The sequence below is a fragment of the Eumetopias jubatus genome, unplaced genomic scaffold (assembly GCF_037043125.1).
Source record: "Eumetopias jubatus isolate StellerSeaLion01/CBP00866 unplaced genomic scaffold, mEumJub1_p1.0 scaffold_1, whole genome shotgun sequence".
In the NCBI taxonomy this organism is placed as follows: domain Eukaryota; kingdom Metazoa; phylum Chordata; class Mammalia; order Carnivora; family Otariidae; genus Eumetopias; species Eumetopias jubatus.
The window spans coordinates 87,067,330-87,085,719 of NW_028274807.1; positions in this window are offsets into that span (position 1 = coordinate 87,067,330).

The window sequence follows — 18,390 nt, forward strand, 5'->3', positions numbered from 1 at the left end:
TTGAGAAGCCTGGGGTTATGTAAATAAGTGAACCTCAGGGAGGGTGCTGGGCAAATGCTGGGGCCCCAGGAAAACTCAGTGTTGATTTTGATCAGAGGTTCTCTTTGAGATCTCCCCCTCTCTACAATGGATGTTGGACTTCCCTCCCAGTGATGCTGTGGCATTAAATGAGAGTGACTTAAGCAGAATACCTGTATACAGTCCATAATAAATGGGTGCTGCTATCATTACTTACATCAAATCCTCATGCAGAAAATTCAAGGTGTGTCTCCTGATTGAGACAGTTTAGACCTTTTAGCTAATACATTATAAATGATGAGGTGAAGTCACAGTGTTGATTTCCCAAACAAGATATATCGATCCTCTCTTGTAACAACATCCTTTTTTGCAATAACTTTGTTTTTTATGCCACATTATTGACACACAGATTTTGTGAGATGAATATTGATGCTGCAGATCCTCTCCATTCTTTAAAGTGTAACTGACCATTTTATTTTAATCTGATGCTTTCAAGGTGTCGGTAAGTGCTGGTAAGATGCTAGCATTTTTTTTTTTTTTTTTTTTTTTTTTTTTGGAGACTGGGAAAATTAACCTGTGCCAGGCAATTTGCTTGAGGTTTCTATAGAAGTCTGTGGTTGGAGCTGCAAGTTCTATTCCCCTCTTCGAACATAGAAGAGAATGTCAGCCCCTCTGATGGAACTGGCAAAAGACTGGGGCTGGTTCTGCGCCACAGAGGAGGAAATGTTTCTTCAGCCAAGAGAAGCCATTATTAAGGAGCAAATGTCAGTTAGATTTTCCTAGAGACCCAAGGAAGTAGCAGAACTGGGGGTGTAGGGTAAAGATCGATGACAGAGATATCTATAGAATACCTTCATCCTAACAGAAGCATGGGCAAGAGTCAGGAGTGAGGAACATGCATCTCTACAAAGGGCCAGCAGGGGCCTGAAGAAGCCAGGCATGAGGAGAAGGCATATGCCCTGGAATTCTGTCTAGTGTCCAGTGATAGCACAGTATCTGTTGATGGTGTGGAGACCACACATCTGCAGACTTCCTTATGTGATCCTTGGGACAATGCCCTTTGCGCAGTCTTCCCAAAGAAAAGAACCCAGTAAGCAAAATCTGTCCTCAGCAACGTGAGCCTTCTTGTCTGCACCTTTTTGCCCCTCTCTGGATGCTTCTATCTTGTCTTGAAGACCGTATACAGGTATACTTGTTGATACCACGGTATCAACCCCACCATGTAAAACATGGGCTCAGAGAAGAGATAGTCATGTTTACTCAGATATCCATTTTTACCTACTTCCTGGTAGGGATGTCAAAGGCTTCATCACCCAATTAGAGAGATTGGTAAATAATTTTGGAAAACAGAAGTGCAACAGCTAGTAGGATATTATTTAAAGCCCAGTTCCAGATTTAATGTTTTTATAAAAACTCGCCCTCTCAAAAGTATCTCTGCCCTCAACCTGTTTGGCTCCCTTCCAGATGAAGACACCAAGCCTCCCATAAAGGAGCAGATCACGCCACCGTCACTCAGCTTCACCTTAGCGTGAAGTATTCTATCACCACTTTAGCAAACTCAAAGCCAGTGGAGGGAGCTGTGCCAGAAAAGGATAGAAAGAGAGGTCCAGGACCATAGTTTTTACCTTGGCTGTATATCAAAATTACCTGGGGAAGAGTAAAAAAATATATAGTTTCCTGACTCTACTTCAGACCTACTAAATCACAATCTTTTATGGTTGTCCTTAGCACCTTCATTTGTAAAAAGATCCCTGGATAATTTAATGCACATTTCAGTTTTGAAAATTCAATATGGCACAAAAGACCTTGAGTAGACCTTGTAGCAACTAGAAAATCACAAGCTTATTGGCCTCTAATTCAACCTAAGCCATGCTATCTTCAGAGTTTGAGAGATGCTGCAAGGCCACCTGATGGGGAATGCCAGTTCAAAGGGGTGTTGAGTGTCTTAGCATGTTTTATTCTGATCCCCCACTCTTTCTTCCATGGACAAAAATGAAAGAGAAAAACCACAGATACTGAATTTTATATTTGATTCCAAATCTGTAAAGTGCTTGAATAAAAAGAGCACTGTTAGAAATAGCAAAAAAATCAAACAAAACAAAATCACCTAAATAACCTTCAGTGGGGAGGGGTTGATTAAGTTGTGTTTTTTCCATACAATAAAAAGACTTTTGAGTGATCCTGAATACATTTATAAATCTAAAAAGATGACATAATACACTAGAGATGTAAAAATAAACATTACATATAGCATGATCAATATCTGCTCAAAATTACACATACACGCCTATATGCAGATAAAGATTACAACCAAATCTTAACAAAATATTACAAAATGTTTACTACAGTCATTTCTGAGTAAGGACACTCTGGGAGATTTTCGTTCCTTCCTTTCCACTATTGTCTGACTCTTGTAAGGAACTTGTATTATTTGCTGACTTTAAAATAATGAAAGGAAGTTCCACAGTGAAACGATGAGCTCACGTTCTCTGCGTCTCTCACCTCAGCTACCACAGCAGCTTCTCAAATCTCTCCTTGGATCTCATAACTTTTCAATCTAACTAACATTGTCAACATCTTAACATGCAGATCAAGTGGTATCCATCCCCTCCGACTTCAGCGACTTCTCCTTAGCTACCAAACAAGGTCCAGCTCATGTCATTTGAGTTTGCTCCTGATCTTTCTTCAAGGCTGTTTCTCACTTGAACTGCTGGATCCCTCCTGCCATGCCCCTTGAGCTCCAATCCCCTCAGAGCACCCCTGGTACTCCTAGTACCCATATATTTTCAATGCTGGGTGCCTTTCCTACTTTTTTTTTCCTCTTCTTACTTTTTCAATTATATTCACTCTTCAATAGCTGCTCAGAAATTGCCATCTACACCAGGCCTCCCAGACACCCTCAGAATTAATGGCCCCTTCCTCCACACCTACACTGCACATTGGTTGAATCTCTATATGCCACCTGTTTTTATTCTTTCTTGTTCATCGTTCACAGGTTTACTTCCATGGGGGCAGGGGTGGTATAAAGGCTCCTGGAGCAAAGTCATCTTCCTGTTCACCTTTGCATCTTTCATCATTTCCAGCTCAGTGTATTGCAGATTACATTCACTCAATAAAAAACACATTAAATAGAAGCCTGAAATGTCAATAACCCAAATAACAATTTCCTTCTTAAAATCTACAGGTATGGAGAAATTGAATCAACCTTACGTTTCAGGTGGCAATGTAAAATTGTTCACCCTCTCTGGAAAATAGTTGGGTGGTTTCTTGTAAACCTAAACATGCAACTGCCATGTGATCCAGCACTTGCAGTCCTGGCCATTTAATCCCAAGAAATGAAAAGTTAAGTTCACACAAAAACCTTGTATAGTCGTTCCCCCCTCTCAGCTGCAAGGGTTATGTTCTAGGACCCCCAGTGGATGCCTGAAACCAAGGATAGTATCAAAACCTATATATATGATGTGTTTCCTATACATACATACCTGTGATAAAGTTTAATCTATAAATTGGGTACAGTTAGATTAACAAACAATAACTAACAATAAAATAGAATAATTATAATAGCATGCAGTAACAAAAGTTACATGAGTATGGTTTGTCAAAATATCTTCTTGCCCTTTACTCACCCTTCTTTTTATGATGATGTGAGATGGTTAAATGTCTATGGGACGAGATGAAATGAGATGAATGGCACAGGCACCATTGACCTTTTGACCGTACATTAGAAGAAGATTCATCTGCTTCCAGACTGTGCTTGACCTTGGGTAACAGAAACCAGGGAAAACAAAACCATGGATTAGGGGAGACTGCTGTGTTAACCATGTTTTCTAGTTTCCGTATCTGATGTTTTTGACATCTGGAGCCTTACTGCCTGGGGAAGGACTGTCCCTCCCACGGTTGGTTATGTTTGTAGATTCCTAGAGGTAGCGAAGCACTCTCCCAGAAGCCTGCTTTTCACATACAAACAAACCAGTCCAAAACCCAAATTCCCCACTGGCCATAAATGCTGCTGTTAACACTTCGGAGACACATTCCCCTGTGGGGCCAGGCATCAAGTGGCCTCTGCACTCGGGAGCCCACTGAAATTATTCAAATGAGCCACTCCTAACCTGGTTCAGTGCTTAAATACCTTGCCCACTCCTTCCTGTGAAAACTACAATAAAGGCCTTTCTGTGGTTTCCCAGCTCTTTCTCTCTGCCTGCAGCTGACCTTAGGGTTCTCTTGTGTGACCCTGAGGGCATGGTATGCTTCTGTCCTCTCAGGAACTATGAGTAACAAGGAGTCTTTTCAATGGCAATGTCTCCTGGTCTGTTGGCCTCATCATACCTGAACAAAACAAAACCCCAGGTATGTTTTAATGCAAATCTGTATGTGAATGTTCATAGCAGCTTTATTCATAATAACCTTAAACTGGAAATAACCCAGATATCCTTCAAAGAGTAAATGGTTAAACAAACCGTACTGTACTACATCCATGCCGTGAAATATTTCTCAGCAATAAAAAGGAATGAACTATCAATATATACAACAACTTGTATGGATGTCCAGAGAATTTATGCTGAGTGCAAAAAGCCAATCTCAAAAGTTACATACTTTATGATTCCATGTATATAATATTCTTGAAATGACAAAATTATAAAAAAAAAGGACAGATTAGTGGTTGCCAAGGATCAGGGTGTGGCAGGGAGACAAGAAAGAGGTGGGTGTGGACAGAAAAGGCAACATGAGAGATCCCTGTGGTGATGGCTGTTCTGTATCTTAACTGTATCAGTATTAAGACCCTAGCTGTGATACTGTACTATATCTTTGAGAAATGTAACCACTGGGGGAAACTGGGCAAAGGATATACAATTGTATGTGAATCTATAATTATGTCAAAATTAAAATGTTAGTTAGTACAAAATTATAGTATTGCACTTAGAAGCTAAGAGATGTGCTCAAAGCTATCAATAAATAGCCCACAGAGTCTTTTAGTAAACTTGATCATCTATCCAAAGTCACTCACTGGTAAGTAATTCTGCTCCTTGCTATAACACACATTTCTAGACCAAATGATAACTATGCAATTAAAACACACACACACACACACACACACACACACACACACTATAAAATACTGCTTGTAGTCATAGGTCTTCATAGGGCAGGGGGAAGAAATATGAAAATTATCCACAAATCAGGTCACAGCATCTGATGTTGAGGAAAACTTAAGAAGAACAATAATACACAGAAGTGACTAATAGTATCAAAGTGATTATTTGTTATACATTTACTTTAAAGGGAATCATCAATGAGATTAATGTATCCAACCGAAGATTTTAATTACAAAGAGATATCATCATAACTGAATAATCAAGAGACCGAGTAAGGCCATGATACATAGGGACTTACAAATAACGATCAAAAGCAAAATTATCTACACGGAGATGGTGCTTATAAGAGTGACAGGAAATGGAGCTAAGGCCACCAAACAATCCTGAAAAATAGGAGCCTGAAGTAGGCAGAAGACAAGGATGGGATGGTGACGAAGACTTGGCTTTTCTGCAACAGCAAGGATGTAGGCTTGTGGGTCTATTAATGGGATATGAGGCAAGTCCATGGAAATCAGGAAGAGACATTAAACAAAATGTACACTCTGCCGGGAGATAAATGGCCTCCACTTCATTGTCCCTTAATGGCTCAGAAATGGGGAAGTGGGTACAGAAGGAGTTCCCGGAGTAAGTTCAGTGACAGCTATCCCAGTTGCTACCCTTCCCCTGGGAGGCACATTTCTCTGTTCATCTGGTACTTGAGTCTCTGACACATACCGCTGTAAGAAGATTCTACCCCCTTTCCAATAACAGCTAGAGCGGTATGCCTACACAGAGCATGAAAGGAGGGGAATTTGTGACCCTTTGATGCAGAAAGCAGCTGACTTCTAAAAAATTCAGCTGGTTCACTTGAGTGACAAGAGGGCTGGGGTGTGTAATGCTGATTAAGGGAGATTACCTCTTCAGACTAGATGCCCTCCTATAGTCTATTATGCCAACCTTGGATTCATTTGGAGATAAGAGTGAGAGTTCTCAAGAACTATTTTGCAATGGGTATCAGCTGTGAGATAGGAGACACGGGAGGTTTGGCCCTCTTGGAGAGATTTTTTGAAGAAAGTAAAATTTCCAGGATCTGTTAGTCTGTGAGGGCTTTTATAACAAAGTACCACAAACTGGGTGGCTTAAACAACAGAAATTGGTTCTCTCATGGTTGTGGAGGCTGTAAGAAGTCCACAATCAAGGTATTGGCAGGGCTGTTTTTTTCAGGGGACTATGGGGGAAGGATCTCTTCCAGGCCTTTCTCCTTGGCTTTTAGATGGCCATCTTCTCCCCATGTCTCGTCATATCATTTTCCCTCTATGTGTGTCTCTGCGTCCAAATTTCCCCCTTTTTAAGGACACCAGTCACATTGGATTAAAGCAGATCCAAATAACCTCACTTTAACTTTGATTATCCCTGGAAAGGCACTATCTACAAATAAGGTCACATTCTGAAGTATTAGGGGTTAGGATTTCAACACAGAATTTGAGGGGGCATAACAAATGGGAAAACATACATGAAGCCCTGACAATTACTTAGGCACTTCCTGTCCTACACTGGACTTACAGTGTTGATGAAGGTGGCCTACTAGATAATAAGAGAAGGAGCCAAAGACTGGGGAGGGGAGAGACTCCACCCATTCTAACTCTACTGCAAACAGGCCACCAAGTAATGGTCTTACCAGACCCTTGGAAGCAAAAGATACCCAGATTCAGGAATGGGTTTGGGCAGGACTCACAGTGGGGAAAGGAAGCTACAGTAGCCTGTGAGTGGGTTTTTTTTTAAACATTTTAATAAATGTTTTTGCTTCTACATCTTAATGTAGAGGAATCAAGGTACTCTGCGCTTTACTATCCCGTAAGTGCCAGAGGGGATCCTCCATTTCAGGAAGAGCAGCATGTAGAGAAGTAGTGGTATGGCACATACATTTCCCAACCTACCTCCTCTAGAAATACCTAAACTCCCCTATCTTTTGGCACTAGTGGCTGGGCCAGGATTTAACACAAGTGACCCAAAGCTTTTATTCAGATAATGTCCTATTGATCAGAGAATCCGAAGCCTGTCTCAACAGCCCTGACTTCTACCAGCAGTGCGAGAGGGGAGCAGGGCTGATATTAACAACACAATATTCAGGGACATGCTTGCCAAACAAAGTTTCTTGAGACTGTGTGGGTACATTTATGATGCTCAAGCCCTCTGGAAGTCAAGGAAAAATCCTTGCTTCAAACATCCACCATTCAAAAAGAAGCCTAGCCCTTAGTGTATGCTTTGGGTATTAGACATAGCATATGCCTCATCTGGACATTCTACGTGGTCTTTTATATCAGCTAACCTGCAAGTCAACATTTCTTGAGAAGAGTCCAATGCAAGAGGCTATGTGTGAAGCTGTCTAGCAAGACGTAGCTCTCTTTCCACCTTGGGGCCACACAGTCCTCATGATGCTTGGGGCAAAAAGTCCTCATGACTGATGATTTCACCTGTTGGATTCACAGGCAAAGGGAGACAGCCTCTATCTGGAGGTTCCCCTGGGGCTATCACCCTGACATGGCCACCAGACACTCGTTTTTGAAAAAGCAGCTGTTAGTTTGCTTCTGGGTTTTTCTGGACAGCTGACATCTGAACATCTGACAAATGAAGGCCTTAGGACTCCTACCTGGAATTCACGTTCTGGGGTGGCTGAACTCAGATTCAATAACAAACAAAATGGGAAGGACCCAAAAAGCTTCCTAGCCAAATGGAAATGGTATCCGTGATATCTTGGCTTTACATAGAAAAGGGGCAGCTATCTCTAGAGGAAGACATTGTTTTTTCTTCTAAAAATGTGGCCCTACTTCACTGTAGTTCAGCTAAGCTAAAATGTGATGGTACCCACTGGCCCACTCTGACTATTCAACCTCAGCATATGCAGAACTGAAATGGAAGGGGTCCTGCCACTCCGTGGGCAGAACTCAAGGCAGAACTCAAGGCAGAACTACAGTCTCAGAACTCTAGACACTCTCCTGTATGAGCTTTGTTATATTTTTACTGACTTTTGCTTTATCGCCCATAGCTTACCTATTTCATCTGCCACTTGGACAACTAAGTCTGGCAGGTTAAAGATACCCCTCTTTGGGACCTATAACTAGGGAGACAAATCACAGCTGCTGGTCAAATGTGCAGGTCCTTCAGGTAGATGACCCCACTAAAAGTCTGCTCTCTGATGAGATTGCCTAGGTTCAAGCTGCTGGCCAAGCCTGCACCACCCTGGTTGCTACAACCTGACTGTCAACACACTGGGCATGGAAAGAGAGTCAGTGCAAACTAAAGGACTCCATGTTTCTTTTTTTTTTCTTTTTTTAAAAAAGTTTTATTTATTTATTTGTCAGAGAGAAAGAGAGAAAGAAAGAGCACAAGCAGGGGGAGTGGCAGACAGAGGCAGAGGGAGAAGCAGACTCCCTGCTGAGCAGGGAGCCCAATGCGGGGTTCGATCCTGGAACCCTGAGATCATGACCTGAGCTGAAGGCACATGCTTAACCGACTGAGCCACCCAGCCATCCCAAGGACTCTATGTTTCTAATGCAGAAGCTGTCACTGAGTTCCTGACTTGGGACTCTTTCCAAAACTGACCTGTTTGCCTTGGGTTGAAGGAGGTGACATTACATGGGACAGTATCCCTGCCTGCTTTTGATAGATGAATCACATGAAACTTTTGAATCTCTTTCAAGGCTATCAGTGGTGCCTCACCACTGCTGACACTGTTTCTCAGTCTGTGGTTTGCCTTTCACACTCAGAATGGCGTATTTTGATGAGTCGAAATGTTTACATTTGATGACATTCAATTTGTTAATATTTCATGGTCAGTTGCTTACTCAACATTATTTGACCACAAAAACAGCAATTTTGTACAGTTCAACCTAATTATATGGTTCAACCATATAAACATGCTCCATACATTAATTCATTTAATTTTCACAATAAACCATTGGGGGAGACATTCCCATTTTACAGATGATGAACCTAAGGAAAGAGATTACATAACTTCGCTAAGGTCATACAGTTAATTAATGACACAGTGAGATTCAAACACTGGTGGTGTGGCTCTGAAGTCTGTGTTGAATCACGATGCTGTGTCACACATCCCACCTGGTGCTCAAGTATCAGTTTGTATGTCTCTTTCTCTCGTCTATGGGCCCCTTGAAGGGAAAACTGCTTACTTGTCTTTGTAGACTTTTCAGCCAGCATAGTACCTCGCATATGGTAGATTTCAATAAATACTTGAGGAATGAATAGATAAATAAATGGGGAGGTCTCCACCATTGCCATCATCAAGGACAGCTGGTTTGACATTGCAGGGGCAATGGCCATGTTCTTTCAGACTTGATTCATTTACATAGTGCACCTGCTGGCCTTTGAACATGCATCAGGCTTTCTGGAACTCTCCCCTTTCAGACCCCCCTTCTTTAATTAAAGCATTGAGTATCATAACATAGATATTCATGAGTAATATGGTCATTGCAAGTGGGGGGTCTCTGACTTACATGGCTGAAGAAAATCCTATTGCAAAAGATCCTAGATGTTAAAAAACATTATCTCAAGGACAGAAAAATGGTGCTTATCAAAGATTACAAAAATTAGATGTGATTCTACCAATTCTGCTGGAGAACCATTTCTACTCTATCAAAAAAAATTCTGCCCATCTACTATTGTATCTAGTCATATATATCATATCTACATAATATATAGATTTGATACAACCCAGCCACACAGATTACTTTGTGGCATACTTGAAATATTATTATTATTAACAAATTTATCAAATGGATTTGGAAGAATCTCACCATCTCTCTTTATAATTCAATACCATTATTTGAAAAAATTAGCCTAATTCACTCTTGGTATTGTTGCATTCTACACTAACACATTCATTTAAGTGAGAAAACTTATGTGAGTTTCTCTAGGCAGTTCAGTGACAATGCAGATGAGTTATGTTATAATTTTTGGTAATTAGCATTCATAAAAACAGGAACAACCTTTACATAGAGTCAAGTTTAAAACTCCTTTTCAGATTTAAAACCTCTAAATAAATCACTTCTAATTTGTGCCATATAGTTGAATGCCTATTGTGATTTACCAATTCTAACTCATGTCAGCCTTGGTGCAAAGGATATTTTGCAGAAATGTTAGCTTTGCTGTATAAGTTAAATACTGCTGCAAGTGGGGTTTGCTGAAGTCAGACCTGACTGTTTTACAGTAATATAATTTCATTTGTTCTTAGTAGTGCTTGTCAAGGTATTTTACAACTATTTGATCTGATATAAGATAAAGCCCTTATCCCAACTTTCTAATCTATATTCAGCTTTGAGAGAACAATTCCTTCACCACATAGGTAGCATACAGGTGAATATAGGTGAATATATATTTCTTATAAATGAGTAACTAGAAGAACTCCTAGGAAATGTTTTATAAAACCTAACTCATTCTTTTTCATACTATTTGTATCTTTTAAAGAACAGGCACCTTGTAAATTCCAGATGTTGCTATTATTATTATAGTCATTTAAATTATTATTTGTAATATATCATATTAATTGCTCTTGATGAGGATAATAAATAATTACAATAATAAGAAGAATTAATTGCCCTTCATAGAGTGAGTTGCATTTTTGTAATGCTTCTGGATAGGTATACTTGGAAACACAATTACTTTTTCCCAAAATACAGTACAAAACATTTTTTCTTCCTAGAGAGAGAGAGAGAGAAAATGGTGGGGGAGGCAGAAAAAGAGGGAGAGAGAGAGAAAAATCTTAAGTAGGTGCTACGCCTGACACAGAGCCCAATACAGGGCTTGATCTCACGCCCCTGAGATCATGACCTGAGCCAAAATCAAGAGTTAGATGTTTAACTGACTAAGCCACCCAGACACCCCAAACATCTTTTTGATTAGCACATTAAAATGTACTGAACCCAAATATTGTATATGTACAATGTATCCCCAGCCAAATTTAGGGGTGATATCTTATGGATGTCTCTGCTAAAAGAGAAATGTACAAATACTGTGCTATACCACACTTTTACCCAAAAGTCAGAATAATAATGAAAATGACCAGAAATACAAGCTAGAGAGACATGTATGGAATTCCAGGATTTCTATATTAAAGAATCCGAGAGACCTTCCAGATGAAGTCTTGACTGCCCACTTATTTTTTAAATGCACTTATTGGACTCCAGCCCTGGAAATTCTGACCCAATGGACCTGGATGCAGGCTCCTAGTCTGTATTTTTGTTTGTTTCAAGTTTGTATTTAAATTCTAGTTAACATAGAAAACATAGAAAACATTAGTTTCAAGAGTAGAATTTAGTTGTTCATCACTTCCATAAAAAAAACACCCATTGCTCATCACAAGTGCCCTCTTTAATCTCCATCACCCATTTAGCCCATCTCCCTATATTTTTGATAGGTACCTCACAAGATCCAGGTGAAGGATTTTCCATACCACTCTTTGAAAAATGTGACGTGGAAAGACTGAAGTATCAGGTAGGTTGCCAAGATAGAGACTCTGATGTGCAGAGGGAGGTGAAACCTGGTTATCAGAGTCAGATCAAAATATCAATGCTTGGTTGGAAGTGATGTCCTAAAGTCTGCATTGAAGCTCCATTTTTATTCATGTCCAAGATCAGATTCATCTTAAGGAGTAGGCAGGAATGCCAAGTGGTCAAGTTGAAGACAGGAAAAAGCCCAAGAGTCTAGAAGATGGGCAGTTCCTACTGCTTGGTGCTTCTCTCACTTCCATCTCCTGGAGACTCTGCAGCCAAATGGAGTACGGCTCTACCCTCTCAAATCAGCCCAGATTTAGGTGTGGAGAAGAGCCATTGACTCTCTTCTTAAACTTGCTGGGATAGACACCTGATATAGGAAGATTTTCTGAAAAGATGCCAAGTAGAAACCAAGAGGAATGTGGAGGGCAGAACTACCTGGGGCTGGGATTATGGGGACACAGGAGATAACTCTCTGGATTTACCAGTGAAGTTGACTTCTGCTCTGCCAATGTCACAGGTCTGTGAGTAAAATGACTTCCTGGAATTCACTTAAAGGAAAGAGTACAGCTGCAATAGAAATCAGTGATTTCCAGTTTGGCTGGCCATCAAGATCTGAGAAGCATTAAGATCGCTTCCCAAAAGATTCTCATTTCAGTAAGTCTCAGGTAGAGGTTCAGAATCTGTGTTTTCAACAGTGTCCCACTTAGTTCTTACATGCACCCCGAGTTGGGAGCCACTGTAGCAAAACACCTGAGAAAGTTGACATATGCCTGAATTTATCTTTGTTTTATCAAGAGTTTAGAGCTTGAAGATTCTAATAATTAATTCTATGCTTATTACTTACTAGAATGAACTGTACACTTTTCCAGAAGTGTTGGGAATGTTAGTGTTTTCATGATTTCAGTCATAATTCGAGTTGAACTATTTTCACTAGAGTCCATCAACAGTCATTAAATTAGTATTTTGTGAGTGTGTTGCTGCTTTTGTCTCACCCAATGATCTGTAGAAGACAACTATAGCATGACTAAAATTTTAGCAACTGATAGTAGTTTCCAGAAAGGGAACAGACAAGGTCTACTGAAAAATACAAGATCAAAGGAAAGAACCCCTGGCAGCCCCAAGGCCCTGTGAAAGTCTAATCTTTAGCAAGAGGCCAAATTGCAAAGTGTAGACTTTGTATGATATACTCCCTTTGGGATAATGAAGCCTTCATTGGGTGGGGGGAAGAGCATAGAGTGACTTGGTGTAATTATAATAGGCTGCAACCCTTAAGTGAGGAGATAGTGGCAAGGCTGACACCAGTAATGACCTTTCTTTAGAACCTTCCCTCAATTAAGAGGGGATGGTAAAGCAGAGGGAGAGAGGGACAGCCAGGAAGCAGATTTTTGTTTTTCCGTCTAAAAGAAAGAAATGCTAGCTGAGGAAGCTATGTTCTTGAGCTAAATATAAGAGCTGAGGACACGATAAATAATATTTCATTTTCAAAAGGCTAGATAGATGTTAAAAGTTCACCTAGCAGAGACTTTAAGCAAAGTAGCATCAAACCACTTTATTTTTGGTTACTTTTAACACAGATGGGAAAGCCCTGTGATTCTTGGAAAAATTATGTAGCAGTTGAGAGAAAAGTGTTATAGAAGTGTTTTTTTTTTTCTGGAAACTTCTAGTTAACCCCCTTCCCCCTCAACCTGCCAAACTCATCTATATCCATATGATTACTACAGGCTTTCCCTGATAGTATAATATTACCCTGTCCCCTGGTTACATTTGATTGGCTCTAGGGTGGGCATCTGACCCAAGCTGAATAAGTCCTTCTTCTCTGACAATTTGGAATGTGTCTAGGAGATTCCTGCTTGTTTTAGCTGCTTGCTTGAAAAGAAGTGATTAATTTCTGAGAAATGGACACAGAAACCACCTGTCATCACAACTAGAAAACAGAAATCAAGTCTTCAGTATGAGAGAAAAAAAGAAATAGATGTAAAAAGAGAAGCAGAGACCAAAAAAATGTCAGTAGCAATATATATCCCTGTGCTCATTATTCCTCGGGTGGGGACATGATGTTCTACTTCATGCTAGTCTGGATTCTTTCATTATTGCCATCAAGAGATCTCTAAACAATGTCGAGGAAGAATGCCATAGGATTGGCCAAAGGGATCAATGTCAAATGCCCAGGAAAGAGAAAGGACTCTGAAACTACGAGAGAATTGCACTCCAAAACAAAGTCAGCTGAGTAGGGCTGACATCAAATGGCAAGTAAAGTTGGTGGTAGAAAGCAAAAAGGAATCATCAGGCTCAAGCCACTTATGGGGAGGCAACGCTTAAGAAGTTGTGCTACCAGTGTGTTGGCCAGATTGGAAAGGCTTAAAATAGACTGGATAGATATGCTTGATTGAGGTAGGCAAAGTTCAGCATCCACATCTGAAAATCAACCTCCAACTTCAGACTGGAGCAGAGGGAGAAGTGCTATGTTCATTTTTTAGAAGCTCTTGATATCAGTAAAATAGAAAGAAGAAACTCCCATATGGGGTTTAGGTGCTATCTTTGCTGTGGCTGATATCTTTTGGTTTATCTATCTCTTTTAGATACTGCAAGGTTTTTCTATATCCATGAGAAGGATATTTGGTTACATATGTATTAATCTCTTAATGATCTCCATTTGCTAAGATTGAGTTGAGTCTTTGAACATGGTGATACTTACTTAATCAGAAGGATAATGAAAGCACAGGAGTTATTAATAGCCTTCTAGGGATGGAACTTGAAAATTCAAGGCAGTTATTGATAACATGTGTCTTTGAAGGCGTATGTCACAGATGGTCCAATTTAACTCTTGTCGTATAAATTTATCTGGTACTAAGCATACCAAAATGGTTCTGTGGGTTATGGCAAAGTTTAACATGAACATACATTTAATCTTCACTCCTACAGATTATTGTTATTTTAATCACTATGTTGATATGCTAAGAATACCTAAGGTGATCAGTTGTAGTGACAAATCAAAGAAGTTAACAAAATATTTAAACTTAAATAAATGGATCTTGTCTGTTGATGGGCATGAGCATCTCTTAGATTTTAAGTACAGAAGGACCAGTGTGTAAAGTGTTAATGAACCAGATCATCCCACAGGGTTAATATTTTGTGCTCGATCTCTATGTTTACTGAGAAAATATCCTAAAATGATGATATGCTGTGTAAGGTTATTTTAGGATGAAAGAGTACTGAATTTGGGTACTGAAGAGTAAGGATAAAAATTCTAGTTTTTCAGTCTTAATGAACTCAAGCAGTCAGACTCTCTGAACTTCAACTTTTTTTTAAATGAGATTAGATTATCTTTCCTACCACCTTAACAGGGTGGCAGTGAGGAAGCCAAAGAGCAGTGGAGAAAAGTTTTACAAAAAAGAGAAATAAATACAAATGAAAGGGGGAAAAACAGAAGACCCACCAAAAGGTCTCTACATTTTCAGCTAACAACCAAGTCTAAAACTACTAGAAAGTAAGAGCAGAAACAAACAAAATTGGGAATCCACAAGTGGCTTTAGAGGTAGACAGAAAAGGAAGACCTTTTGTGATATCAGTTTGGATGTGCCAAAATGGCTCCTCTGATTAAAACCAAAATAAGAAGACCTTGTCTTCTTATTTACTAATTCCTCAAGTCTCCAAGATGAAATCTATACCCACTTGTTAAAATGTATTGCCAATGTAAGAAAGAACCTTTATTAGTCATTTACACCTTAGTTTAAATAAATTAGCATGAGTTGAGTACCTACCGTGCATGAATGTAATTAAGCTACAAAGAGCTACAAAGAAGAACACAATATAGTTTTTGCTTTCAAGGAGCTCACAAGTCTAATGGGATAATCAAATCCATATGTAAAGGTTTACAATATGTAATGTGACTGACTTTATAATAGAAGAGCAACCTTCAGTGAAAGCTAGTGGAAAGGAGGCAGAGCTAGGAAAAGCTTTTCTTAGAACAGGCTTTCTAGTTGAAGGTAAGAGAAAAGAATTGGCATGAGTAAAGTAGATATCCCCCCCCCAAAAAAAATCCATAAAATGTAGGACAGTCACAGAAAGGGAAACAAAGCATTTGAAAAAAAAAATACATTGTTTTGTCAGTAGTAATATCTGTGGTAACTTGAGGACAAATTCTGAAATATTTGGGTCATAAGGTATTCACAAGTTCTCTTTTCTAGGTTCCATTACTGCCCGCTCAGTCACAAAAGAAAATAATGGCAAAAGAAGTTTTCAAAAGGAGAGCAGGGAAATTGTGGGTGATTATTTCTGAAAGCTGAAAATTTCAACTGGAATGAAGAAAGCCAACAGGAAGTGAGCGCCTAACTAACAAGGAAGGGAAAGGAGACCACTTCCCATAACCTGCAGGGGTCCTGTGTTCTTCGAGGGGTTTCAAATGCCCAGATCTCCTTTTTGCTTGAAATTCTCCCAGGTACATATTGTCAGACCAGGAAAATAATCTTCAAATATCGAAAACTTATATGCTAATTCCAACACCATTCCTTTATTTTCGGGTGATTATCTTTAAAGAGTAACTATCATTTTCCCCAGATTACTTGCCGTTAATTTTCACATCAGGTAAAAGCCACTGACATCATCTCTATTTTACAGTTGGTCATATGGAATCCTGTTGCTACCACAAACCAGCTAAGAACTCATGGAACTTCTCTTTAGGGGCCCAAATACAAGTGTCCCAATTTCTAGTCTTTTATAATAATTTCTTTGCTGAGTTGTCAGATTTTTATACCTCCTTGCTTTTCAATTTCACATATAATTTTTCTTGGATAAAAGAGGAAAGCCCTAGAGGATTTTCCTTGTTCTCTACTTCTTCAAGAAAATAGAATTTTAAAATAGCTATAGTTTGCCCAATGGAGAGAGAGGGAGATGAGTAACTTACAAACAGTTACAGCTCTTCTAAAGATCCTAGCAGTGTACTCATTATTTGCATTCAAGTTTTAAAAAAATTGCAGAGCAAATAGAACTTACATCCATCTGAGGTAAAACATTTCATTATATTTTATTATCCCCAAATCAATTCCTAAAGCAATGTGTGAATTAAAATGTTTTATCCAGCATTTTCAAGAAACCAATTTAAAATTACACAGCTTATAACAAATTGCCAGAAATATTGCAAGCAGCCATTAATTTACTCCAAACCAATTAAACTCTACATTAATACATGCAGTAATATATATGCACTTGTTCCTAATTTCCTTTTGTAATTAAGCATGGGTACAAGGAATAGCTTCACTTGACAAAGAATTTTAATCCCCTTGTTTGATCTTTCCCTTGTCCTCTCTGGCCCCTACTGCTAAGTGGCAAAGGTCACTTTTTGCAGCATCCCCCCTCTTCTTTCATTTATAGGAGCAATTTCTCTTAAACACTCAAATTTACTGCATAGTGAGTTTCTAGCTATCCTGAAATTGCCTTATATTTGGGGGATATTCCATCCTTGCATCTGGAGAAAGGAACTCCCAGAAGGTTAATGGAAAATATATATATATGTGTTCCAGAATTTAATGTCAACAGTATGGGGAAAACAAATGCAAAGGGCTCTAGTTTATAGTCAAGATCAGTATGGGTTAGTCAGGGTCCTTCAGAGAAATGAAAGGTTGGATGATGCCCACCTGCACTGGGAGGGCATTCTAGTTTTTACTGAGTCGGCTGGTTCAAATGTTAACCTCACCTGAAAGACTCCTACAGACACACCCAGAAGTAATGTTTAATCTGTACACCTCATGGCCAAATTGACACACAAAATTCATAATCATAAGTCCATGCCTTGCCAACTTCACTCCCATATGCATCTTCTTAAACCATATTTAATCTTTGAATAAAGACAATAAGAAGGTCATAATTCTACCTAACATGATACAACTATCCTGTGTACAACAAAAAATTCATTTATCCCTTCCCCAGAAGAAAAAAGTCCTTGATTAATGTCTATTATTCTCCTTTACATCCTATCACTTAAATACTGTGATTTAAAATTAGCAATACTTATTAAAATAAAAAAAATAGCAGTACTTAAATGCTATGATATAAAGTTAATATATCTTGGGCGCCTGGGTGGCTCAGTTGGTTAAACGACTGCCTTCGGCTCAGGTCATGATCCTGGAGTCCCGGGATCGAGTCCCACATCCGGCTCCCCACTCAGCGGGGAGTCTGCTTCTCCCTCTGACCCTCCCTTCTCTCATGTGCTCTCTCTCTCTCTCTCTCTCAAATAAATAAAATCTTTAAAGTTAATATATCTTATGTTATATGATAAAGAAATAAGAGCATGAAGAAAACAAATATATACATATATACACAAATAGATACAAAGAACATGTACACACACAAACACAAATAGGTATACACACATCACATAAATGTGTTCATAGCAAAATAAGGAGGAAATATTCATGAAAATTACAGTCTTCATTTCTGTCACTGGTCATATGGTCATAGCTGGTATTTCTAACTATTTTCTTCCACTACTCATTCCATATTCCCTTTGTTTTCACCAAGCACCTCAACTGGTCATCGTTCTTTATCTGGTAGGGTGACCCTAATCTTCATTCCTGGAGTCTGGGTCATTAGCAGTCCTGCCTGGATTGGGTTGTTGTAATTTTCCGTTGATCTTAATCATGTGATTGGCAATACTAAGAGATGCCTTAAGGGATATGGCATATCAGATATACTCTTCCTTACCTCTACAGTGGGATGGCAGTCCAATCTCCTCTTGGGATCAGAATCACTCACCTGAGCCAACATGTTAACTCCCTCCAAAATCCAGAGGG